The sequence below is a fragment of the Anser brachyrhynchus genome, assembly GCF_964034855.1.
Source record: "Anser brachyrhynchus genome assembly, chromosome: 2".
NCBI lineage: Eukaryota > Metazoa > Chordata > Aves > Anseriformes > Anatidae > Anser > Anser brachyrhynchus.
In genome coordinates this window covers 66,019,101-66,030,526 of record NC_137695.1, presented here as the reverse complement: position 1 = coordinate 66,030,526, position 11,426 = coordinate 66,019,101, and the positions used below count along the sequence as shown (strand labels likewise).

General features: G+C 42.3%; 2 long non-coding RNA genes across 3 annotated transcripts; one reads left to right on the top strand and one right to left on the bottom strand.

Annotated features, from left to right (window-relative positions):
* Window positions 1-2,145: 2,145 nt before the first annotated feature.
* LOC308190102 lies at window positions 2,146-5,729 on the bottom strand. Its single transcript, XR_013946891.1, has 2 exons — window positions 5,640-5,729; window positions 2,146-5,179 (listed from the first exon to the last, which is right to left on the bottom strand). It is a non-coding gene; the product is annotated as an uncharacterized lncRNA (long non-coding RNA).
* Window positions 5,730-5,808: 79 nt separating this feature from the next.
* On the top strand, window positions 5,809-7,551 carry LOC308190100. Of its 2 annotated transcripts, none has more exons than XR_013946888.1 (4): window positions 5,809-5,897; window positions 6,320-6,378; window positions 6,459-6,572; window positions 6,678-7,551. It is a non-coding gene; the product is annotated as an uncharacterized lncRNA (long non-coding RNA). The 2 variants fall into 2 exon arrangements; XR_013946889.1 differs by having other exon boundaries at window positions 5,827-5,993.
* The last annotated feature ends 3,875 nt before the right edge of the window (window positions 7,552-11,426 follow it).

Sequence of the window (11,426 nt, the reverse complement as noted above, 5' to 3'; positions counted from 1 at the left end):
GACTGGGAGACAGGTTTTAAGGGGATATATGAAGCTAAGAGGTAGTAAGATTGCAAGCTTTTTAAGGAGATGGTGCCCACCCAGTGGGAAAGGACGGTGAGAAAGGGGTCCGGGAGAGAAGAATCACCCTTGGTCCAACAATGTGGGGCTGACTGGAAAATCAGTCTGTCAGTGGGAAAGGGGAAAGAAAGGGGTCAGGATGAGATGATGCAGAAAATTGAGTTTTTTACAGAGGGACCTCCATGGGCGCAGACACTTTTTAGGAGCTCGGGAAGGAAAACTAGAAGAGCATGGGCCTCTTGTAGCACATATTTTTTGGTTCATACTTTCTGGTGGATAGCACTGAAACCCACAAGCAAAGTTTCTCTCTCACACACACAGGGATCCTGGCAGATATACAGGGCAATGGTCAGACACCAGTGGAAGGTGTCCTTTAGCTCAAGTCGCAGACATCTTCAAACCCACTGTGCAGTTTCCTGTGTGCTATTGACTGTGGCTCCGAGAGACAACAAAAATACATTTCTGGGCTTTCAGGGTGCTTTTATAACAGAAGGAAATAATAATTATATCATTGTCTTTTTTTCTTTTATTAATGTTTTAAAAAACCAAATTCCTAGTATTTGGGTTCTATTAGAATTAAGGTTGCATATGCAGCAAAATCCTCTCAGAGATGAGATTTGTGCCTTTCATTGGATGACCATACTTGCTTTTTCCCTGAGGGCTCTGCTGAAGGTGCAGGATGGATCTCTCCTGGAGCAGATCTGGGCTTTTTTCCTCTGCTTTTTTTGACATAGAAATCAGCAAATGTGTATTACATGAGACTAAGGATCAAGGAGGGAGACTACAGTCTGTCAGAGCCATGCCTTGCCTTGGAAAATAAAAATCTCTTCATGGTTCTGCTCTAAATCCTATATGATGCTAGTTGGGTTTTGACAGCTTATTTTAAAAAATATATTTCTTATATCCTACATTCCATACCTCATGTGCTGATGCTTATGCTTGCAACAAAAGTCAACCTAAGTTGTTCCCTGATCAAACAAAGTGCTGTATAATGCTAAAGATTCTGAAAAAAATAATAAGTAAAAAAAAATCAAATTGGGCATTTAAAATTAATGAACAAATGGGTACTTGTGATACTACAGTGGTGGGTGTTGTAGATATTAGCAATGCTGTCTCCACCACAGGGTTTGAAAGGCACCATTACTAAGACTTTGGTACCATGCCTTGAGCAATACGGTGAAAAAGAAATATTGAACAGGAACTCATTAATGGTGTAGACACAATGTTCTGGCTGCATCAGATCCTGTCTTAGGTTGCTAACCCCTCAGATCTGCTGGCAGAATAGCACTTCTAGCTGCTTCTCTGTTTGCAAAACTGGTCTGACTTGGTGGGGGGATTTGCCTGACTTTTATATATATATGTATATATTTATACCCAAAAAGAAACCACAAACCACAGGTCATTTGACAGAACTTGCGTTAGGAAATTACTGCAGATGGAACTGTTCTGGCAGATCAGAAAGTGTGATTATATGCCTGGCAGAGAAGGGGTGGTGAGCAGCTGGCAGGAGGACCAGGCAGTAGACTCTTGCTTGGGATGAGCTGTGATCAAAACACACCTGACTCCACCTCTGGAGTGCCACCCCCAGACGCATACCGTGCATGCTGTGGCTTCCCCCAGAGCCAAGTAACATGAAGTTGGTCTGCTGTACTCACTGCTCAGGACTGAGCCAAAGCAGAGTGGACAGTCTTTCTTGTAGGGTTTCCTGCCTACAGAGTGCTGAACTTTACAGTCTGAGTAATGTTTTCTGTGCAGGTTTTTGTGCCTAAGTACACATAGAGATACATGTTATGTAAAATATATGTGAATCATGTGTATGCGTGACTTTCCACAACAAACTTTTTCCTATCTTTTCTTTGCCATGCACCAGGAAATACTCAAGGGGGAGATGAATCAGTCCTATAGCATGACCAAAATCACAGTGAGTCTATCAAGTGGCCCGCACAGGGAACATTTAAATCCCATAGGTATTTGAGAGACACTTAGTAAATTCTGATGCTCTTTAAATATTAACAGCTGGTCTGGCCTTTTGGATGAATGATAGTTCGGAAAGCTTTCTGTGCAGATCCATGACTTAACAGTGTATCAGTTGAAGAGGAATGCTTCCTTTAATCGAATCATTGTGTAACATGTCTGATTCACTGTGTTACTAAGTTACTAAGTGTTGTGTCCCAAGTCTCTGGCTGCAGTAGATCAGCACAAGGCATCATTTTGGGGGTGGAAGTGATAAAGGGAATTTTTAAAATTATTGTCCACAAATCCACTGTGAACAAAACTGTTTTCCCAACCTAAAGTGAAGACTGAAGGCTTCTTTGATTTATGCTAACTGCTGGAGGCCCCAAGAACAGTATGAAAGGAGAAAGCAAAGGGGACAAGTGCAGCAACTCAGCATTGCCTGGTGGTGGGGATGTCCTAGTCCTAATCCTTACATCATCCTCAAATCTAGAAATTGCTCTGCTCACTTTGTGGTACCAAGTTAGGCAATTCCCTCAACATGAAACTGGATAGCTTTCAGACTGCTCAGGGTTGTCTCTGTTATTCCATCAGGCTGCAATGATGATATATGGACAGCTAGCAAACCCACTCCTCTGCTGTGGTGTGATATTTGTGTACAAAATGCTTGTTTTGATTAAGAAGGCTTTTCCAATGGAAAGGAGTTCTAATATTGTCAGAACTCTAATTTCTACCAATTTTAGGTCTTCTCTGCACTGAAGGAAAGATTGAAAGATCCATTTTGTGTAGACAAAAAGGTGCTAGGCTACAAGTGACATGGGTGTTGACTGTAGATCTTGAGGTGGCTTACAAGACCAAGAGGGCCTGGGACACATTACCAACACCTAAACCTTCCCTGAGGAAGCTAACTTTGTCTGTGAGGAGAAAAATAGTATATTCTCCTTTGAGAAAGAAAACTTGGTTTAAAAGTGGAAATGGTCTTCTGATAAACAGTACTACAAAGCTGGAGAGAGCTTTCTGTGACACGCTGGATGTGATAACCTGGAATAAAGGTCAGTCAGCTGAAGGGGTTATCCACACAGAAACAATTTATGTTATGTACAAGTTGTGCAATTGATTTTTGTAATCCCAGAAAAAAAAGTAGACTCTTCTGAATCATTGTCAGCCTGTGAAAAGCTTCCAAAGACCAAAACTGCTGCTGAAAAGCCATGGGGTGGCCAGCTTCCATCTTGGCATCCACTCTTAATATTCCATCTACCTAAAATTGCCATTAATAGTTAGAAAAGGCATTTTTCTTTTTCTGTTCCACACTGATGTGTGGAGTTACTGTGCACTATTAGCAACTAAATGCCGGTTTTCACTTCAGGAACAGATGAGGGCTGGATCCTGGCAGCTCATCTGTAACTGTGGAGATGGAAAAAGGTACAAGAAGCTGCCTGTTCATAAATGTATAAGAATGGTGTTCTTTTCATCAAGTTTTCTTTTTTGTTTGGTTGGTTGGTTTTTTGTTTTGTTTTGTTTTTTTCCCACTCCTCAGCTTTAGTCTCCTCTCCACCAGCAAGACCATGCTTATGTAGTGTGAAGAGGAGCCCTTGCTGCATCTCTTCAGCAGGTTGCTCTGTAGTTTCTGAAGCATTTTGGACCTCCTCTGATTACGCATGCTGAGGAACAGCCAGTGTCTACAGTTCAGAGCATGATAGCTGCTCCTGGTGGCTGGAGTTCAGTGTGAGTCTGGTTCATCTTCTCTGAAGTTGCTTCAGAAAGTGAAACTGCCCTTCTCCTCTCCCTGGATAATCCCTTTCTGCCAATGGTCATGAATCATCCTCGATGAATTCTTCCGTATAGATGGTTTTGAAGTTCTATTGAGTCATCTGTGCAATCCAGGATGGTTTGCTGTTTTTCTGGCTCCACACATATGCATTTTCCAGAACAACCCAGAGGGAATTGCCCTGTGCCATTGCTCACCAAATCTTGTAACTCTCATATGCAATACCCTGCACAGCTCTTCTTTGCCACCCCCATCTCTCTTTCCAAAGCTTAACACAGCTCTTGCAGTATTCTTGCTTTCCTGGTTTTAGTTGAGGTAGGTGACAAATGCATGTTTGCTTTGCAGTTATCTCTGCTGGTTGAAGATGTTGCCAACCCAGGTATTCATTATCGTTCCTGTGCCAGAGGTCACCATTCCCACTGACCTGCCAGCAGCTGGAAATATGTTTACATATGCTATTTGCTTCTTTAAAAATTAACTCATTTAACTTAAACCACTAACGAAGGCAGTCTAAACTAGCCCACATGCAGTGGAGCAGCTTGGGGAGTGTCCACACAACCACTTCTGCTGCCAGAGCTGGAGTAGTAAATTTCATGTGGGACACTAGTGCACTTAATTACATTAAAAAAAAAAGAAAAAAAAAAAAGAAAAAAAAAAGAAAAATGAATAGAGGATATTTATCCACAGACTTGAAATCCAGCTGACTTCTGCCTGTGCCATTGGTGAAGGTGATGCTAGGGCATGGATGGGATTTTAAATATTAGCAAATTCCAACACAAACCACATTAAAATTTAATTACACAAATCTGCAGTGAAGAGGAAAGAATAAATACAATATCTCAACTCTATTAAAGGATTTGCATTTGTATGGGAACATTTGCAAAACTAAATGTTTAAGAAAGATTGTTTCAGATGATTTGGCCAGGAATAATTATGACTTAAAAACAGACTATAAATACAGAGAAAAACAAATTAAGCTGGGACATGAGGTAGAGGAAGTCTGTAATGAAAGTAATTGTTTTATATTTAATATATTGTTTTCAGCAGCCCTGAAAGGTCTTGCTGCAGGATCATTGGGATCTAATCCTTGTCCCAGGAAACCCAACCGTTGCAAACCTGATCCTGTGTGTGTGCGTGCATGTCTGCGTGTAAGCTGCTTGTAACAACCCAGCCAATGGCAAGGGCAAGTTCTGGGAATGCAAATTTTTGTCAAAATTCAGGCCATTTCAGGATTCAGTGCAGGGTGCAGCCTGGTGTCCGATACTCATTAGTGAGAGCAGAGAGAAGGCGAACAGCACATGAATGATTTTTTCAGTAGATTTTTAACTTTGATGGACTACAGGTGCCACTGAAGACCACAAACAATAGAGAGCAGCTTGGAAAGGTTACCCCTGCGGACTGGAAAGATCAAAGGGAGAATTAATTTGAGGAAAACAGTTCTAGGAGTAAACATAACAGGTAGCAGCAGAATTAGAAAGCAGTAATGCAAATAAAAAGAAAGGGTGTAGGAAATATGCAGGAAGTGCAAGAGGAGTCTCTGTGGAATTATAATACTTTGGAGCAAGGCAATATAAAAAGTCCTTGAAGAGATTTTAAAGTAGGCCTTGATATAATTTTGAATGCAGGACATATTAATTGAAGCTTGGAGTTTGAACTGAAGTTGCAATCCCTTAGCTGTGTCTTTCTTTAACTTTTCAATCTTTTTCTTTCAGTGTGGCATAAGACACATTTTTAGAGTTAGGGACTATTCCAAGCCTTAGAGGATCTAAAATCATATGCCAGGTGTTTGGAAATGAAGAGAAAGTGTTTAAGAAACAGAGTATTAACATGATGACATTACATTATATGTTATACATACATACAGATATACAAGTACGTATATGTAAACAAGTGTGGTTTGCAACTTCTTTTACTCCTTCTGTTGGGGCCCCAAGGCCACTTACAGGCCTTAATACCCTGACCAGCCTCACCTGTGTTCTCCACCTACCTTAAACAACCCCTCAGACACCCTTTTAAGCTTAGCCTGAGACCATCAGCCCCTACCTGAGCTTTTTGGAGGAGTGCTGGTCTCTAGCTCAGCTGTGCCTGGCTGTGGAGTCCTTTCCTCCTGAGCTTTGTATGCAGATTGGTCTCCCAGCTTGAGCTTGGCTCTGCCTCATCATCACAGCTCTGCCTGGAATTTACTAGACCTGACCCATAGACTGGCTTCCTGGTTTGACCTTAGACCTGCCCTATCACTATGCTTTTGGCTTCTGACATGGGCTCTTGGCTGGACCTGGTTACCATCTCCGGGTCTGTCCTGCTCGGTTCACTCAGGTGGTGTGGGGCAGGCCATGGAATCACCTCAGCTCCTTGCCTCCTCTTCCCTTGAGGAGAAGACCTGCTCTTGCTGCTCTCTGACACTCTCTTAAAATATGTTTGTTAGTGTGTAGGGATGAGCTAGTGTGGCTGTCAGTACCTAAGCAATAGTAGATGGTGATTCCTGTCCCCTCTGCAGAAGCTTTCTAACTGAAGTTCTCTTTTTGCCTAATGAATAAGGAGTTGCTCCTTACTGGCTCCTCTTTCCCTGGAGGCAGCAAAGCGGCAAAGGATGACAGGTAAGGAACAGAAACTTCTGGTGACACTGCCGTAACATTTCCACTACTGAAGAAAATCTAGATAATGCTTTTATTTTCAGACATGAAGATTCATGGTTCAGTTTTGTCTAGAGGACTTTGCCCACAAATAAAGACAATCCCATATTCAGTGTTTCACCTCATTGGATTGAGCCTGCAAAGTACTTCTTATCTAGGTAAGAAGCATGTGCTAATGCGGTTTGTGTGAGTGTTTCCAGAGCCTAGTGTGTAGGTTGTAGTCACTGTCTTATCAATCAGACTGATGCTCTTTTATTTTATAGGTCAAGAGGAATAAGACTGAAACTGGATGGTGTTTCTGCAGTAGAATTCCAGAAACATCATTTTGACTTACTTTTGTGTGTGTGTGTGCATGTGACTGCATCCAGTCCATTCCACAATATTAAGGAATTGGTTTGGCCTCAGTATTACCAGGACTGGGTAGCAAGTCCCAAATCTGAAAACAAGGAACAGCTATCTGCACTTGCACATCCTCTCTGTGCTCCCATGGTGAGCTGCCTAAGAGGCATGTACCAGATGGTCAGCTAAGAGGGTGAGATGATAGAAAAGTTGGTGAAGGAAGCTTCAGTCCTTCTTCTTCCTAACCTGCACCTTCTCAAAAGATGCATTCGGATGGGGAGGAAATAAGGTGGAGCATATATCTCCTTATTCAACATGGATAGGAAGAAGGCCCTTTGAAGTTGGGAGAGTAGTGTGGGGAGGAAGAGGATAAAGAGACAAAACAAACAGCAACAGGATAAGTCCTGGGAATGGGTGAGTGGAATGAAGAAGTAATTAAAGTGTAAGTCAAAAGGATGTTTAAAATAACAAAAGCTTATAGGCAGCGTGCAGGAACAAAAGAGGAAATGTACAGTGGGTGCCATGAGTTTGGCTTCCATAAACCAGACTGAAGCTATCTTGTTTGCTTCATTCTACAATCCATAGCAATTCAGGGAAGTAATTCTGCATCTCTTGACTTCCGTGTGATTAAAATGTTCTTGGCATCTGCTTCGTTTTTAATGCGATTGGTTTTGTAACATAATTAGAATGGATTTTACAGCTTTGTGTACTTTTATTTAAGAAACAACAGAACTAGTACACAGTTATGTGTTTTTTTTTTGTTGTTTTTTTTTGTTTGTTTGTTTTGTTTTGTTTTTTTTTCCTAGAGAAGTATCTCTAAAGCATTATACCAGAATGGCACTACAGTATTGATAATAAGATCATGCATAGCAAGCGTTGCAGAACAGACTCTTAATTTCACCACACAATGCTTTTGACTCAACAAAAAGGCACAACCTGTGTTTTGTTAGCCCCACCGATCTCAGTGTGCAAGCTGTTCGTAGGATCAGATGTACAAAATGAAGGCTGATGTTGGTGGGTGGGGTGGGAGGTGTGTATATGGGTTATGTTAAAATTATGAGCTTTTATGACTCTGTAATATGAACTTATTTTTTTCTTCATTTGAAGCTTACTGGTGAGACCATAGTAAGACTGTTAGGTACACTATGGTTGAGTGGTCCCACTAAGCCAACGGGATTAACTTGTGCATTCAAATAATGCCTGTAAAATTTGATACAATAAGCACTTAAGCATATGCTCTCTCTTCCTGAAAGCATGCTTGCTGGCATTAGTACGACTTAACAGGCACACAAACCCTTTCCCGAAGATACACACAGGAAGAACTGTTCCACAAGGCATGCCCCTCTCCAGAGAGGGGTTCATACTCTGCTACATACTCTTCCCCCCTTCTCTGTATCCTAGTGCCCGAAGCCTTCATGGAGCTGAGTTTCTTCTTTGTAGGTTCCTCCCCTATCTGTGTGCCAGATCCTCCTCACCTGGCTAGGTCCTCTTATCTCAGCAGGCCTGGCATCCACGCTGGGTTTCTTCAGGTGAAGCACTGACCTGGGTGTTTGGCAACCATGCCAACCTCAGTGCTGTTATGAGGTGCCTGCATGCCACGTTTGAGGTTTCACAGGCTATCCAGCTGCTCCTACCGCCTCCAGTAGGATTTTGATAGCAATGGTATAATTTACATATCTAGCTATGCCAATTCAAACTCAGGGAGGATCTGATGTCTTAACTTCCACTTCTTGATTTACTATGACCATACCTGCAAGCCTAATTGTGCACCAGTGTCAGATTCTCCTCTCCGCTAACATGCACACATTTAATTCATCAGTATGATTGTTTCACTATTTGGTCAAAACACAATATGTGTTCTATTTTTGTGACATAGGAAAGGCCTTAGCACATGCTGTAAAGAGGGGCCTGGAGAATGATTCACCTCTGAAGGAAATGAAGTGCTGTTTTTTCTGTTGTAGCATGTCTTTAGCCAATAGATGAGCAGATTTGAGGTTTCCTATTGTAACCAAGAGTACATTTTGACATTGCATTTTAAGACATTGCACTGTTTGCATCAGAAATTGGTGGTCAGAAGGACTAGGAAAGTGATTGTTCCCCTGTACTCAGAGCTGGTGAGACCCCACCTCAAGTGCTGTGTTCAGTTTTGGGCCCCTTGCCACACACAAGATTTGGCTTGCTTGAACGTGTGCAGAGAAGAGGACCAAAAACTGGTGAGGAGAAAACAAGAGGTGTGAGGAGCAGCTGGGGGCCCTGGGGTTGCTCGGCACAGAGGGGAGGAGGCTGAGGGCAGAGCTCCCCGCTCTCCACAGCTGCCTGACAGGAGGTTGCAGCCAGGAGCAGCGTGTTGCTCTCCTTGCTCAGGTGACAAGCGACAGGACACAAGGTGACAGCCCCAAGCTGCACCGGGGGGGTTGGGCTGGGTGTCAGGAAGGATTTCCTCACAGAGAGGGAAGCCAGGCCTTGGAAGGGGCTGCCCAGGGCAGTGGTAGGGGCTCCATCCCTGGAGATATTTAAGAGATGTTTGGATGCAGTATTTGGGAAAATGTTTTAGTGGTGGACTTGGTAGTGTTAGGTTGATGGTTGGACTTGATGATCTTAAGGTCTTTTCCAACCTAAAAGATGCTATTCTAAAATATAGTCAGGTCTGAAAAGCTTTGTCCCCTCTTAGAGAAAAGGAGCTTTGCAGCCAGGATGTGACAAGCCTATAGCACAACCTCCTGAAAGGGGTACAACCGGACCTAAAGAAGTCCTGACAGAGGTGGCAAAGCCAGTCTGACCACTCTCTGTGTGACCAAGACCAGGGTATTTTTCTCAGTACGGCTTAGCACAGTGACAAGCCAGCCTTGAACTAGGTATCCTAGTTGTCATTGTTGCTCTGTATGCCCAGTTTCCCTCTGACTTTTATGCTACACAGGTAATCGTTCATCTGTGTGTGAAAAAGGGTATATGATGCAGTCATGCTGCTGTGATAGGATTTTGGAGAATGAGATTTAGGGCTCTTACAGCTTTGGCTTTGTGAAATTTTGGGACAGCTGCAAGACAGCAAATGCTGTGTTTTCAACTTGCATTTGTTTGCTAAAGCATGTTTTGAAACTTTATGCTCCTTAGCATTGGGGCCTGACACTTGTTAGCCTTTGTTTGTTTTTAAAAACAGATATAAAGACTTAACAAATTCACTGACCATAGCTGGAGAAACTGATTTCTCAAGAGATCCCTAAAGGGAAAGATTACATGGCAAGAAAGGTATCGAGATCACCCAAAGCAAAATCTGTACATTTAGTTATTGCTGTAGTCCTTCGGATTTAAGGGGGACCTGCTGAACTTAAATGATTAGAAATACCATAGCTTATAAAAGGTTCTACATGTCTGGCTTGTGATGCATCATTGTGAGTACTCTCTATATTACTTGAATCTCATTTCAGTCAGGAAAACAAGGCTAGAAGAACTTGAAGCTTCACTCTTGATCTGTGCTTACTTATTTGCATTATGCCTGGCAAAGCAAACATCCCAGTAATCAGAAATTTTAGCTTGAAATTTTCAATACAAAGTTGGCTTTTTTTTCCATATTTATGGCTTTCTTTTATTCACTTATGTACTTGAGAGTGTATGAGAGAAAATGTATACAGGGAAGAAAGTAAGGAAATGAATAAAATGTCATCAACCCTGCAAACTTTGAGTTGCTAAACTAATTTTATGTGCTCAGAATGTGATATTTAAAAAGAACTCTCTCATACATGTCTGTGGCAAACATAATGCTAGACTGCCGTAGAATGGCAAAAATACTTTCAGAGGAAACCACAGGGCGAAATGCTTTTCAGTCATTCAGATATGTTAACATGTTTATGGACAGATGTAAAGAAAAAGCATACCATAGTAAACATCTTGGCAAGGTGAACGTGTCTTAAGTGCATGTATGCCTTCTGTTCCTTTAATAGATAAAATAAAAGGCTTTGCAAAAAAATGCTGGTAAACCACATTCTATTTAAATGAACTGTTCAGAACCTAGAACTACTGGAAAAAAAAAAAAAAAAAAGAAAGATCAGAGCAAACCCGCGAGCTGATGTGAAGGGAGATGCAGTGGAAAATGTGAGCAACTTTATGAAAAAGTTCAGAGATGGCAAAAAACCTGTCTAGCTCAGTTGAGAGTAAAAATACATGGTTGGAAGAAAGTAAAATGGTTGCAAAAGTACAGAACCTGCTGAGCTATAGAGAAATAATTCTTTCTGAAAAGACAGAGGCAGTCCTCAGTGGAAAGCCAAAAGCTCTGGGACTTGCTTTTCATGGATGCATCTACTCTAACTTCAGAGCACCAGCCCAAGCTTAAACTTGTCTTGTGTGTTTGGTCACAAGACTGTGCTCAGGGCCTTGCGTGAGCTCCATCTCTGGGAGGAGGAAGGGAGGCTGAGCTGTCTCAGCCCTTTAATGTAACCCCAATGGTATCATATCCTGCATGGCACGTGACCCTGTGCCTTCTCCAGAATCTTCCATTGCCCATCTCAAAATTGTGTGTGACCATAGCTCCCTTCCAGAAGGGGCTGGTGTCACATCCCACAAAGCCCTGCCGTCATTGCCGTCACGGGGGGTTTGGCTAGGCAGGGTGTACAGCCAGTCTGCAGAATGCTGAGGAGGAGCCTTTTGCTCTTGGTCTCATCATGGTCCTCTGCAGGGAG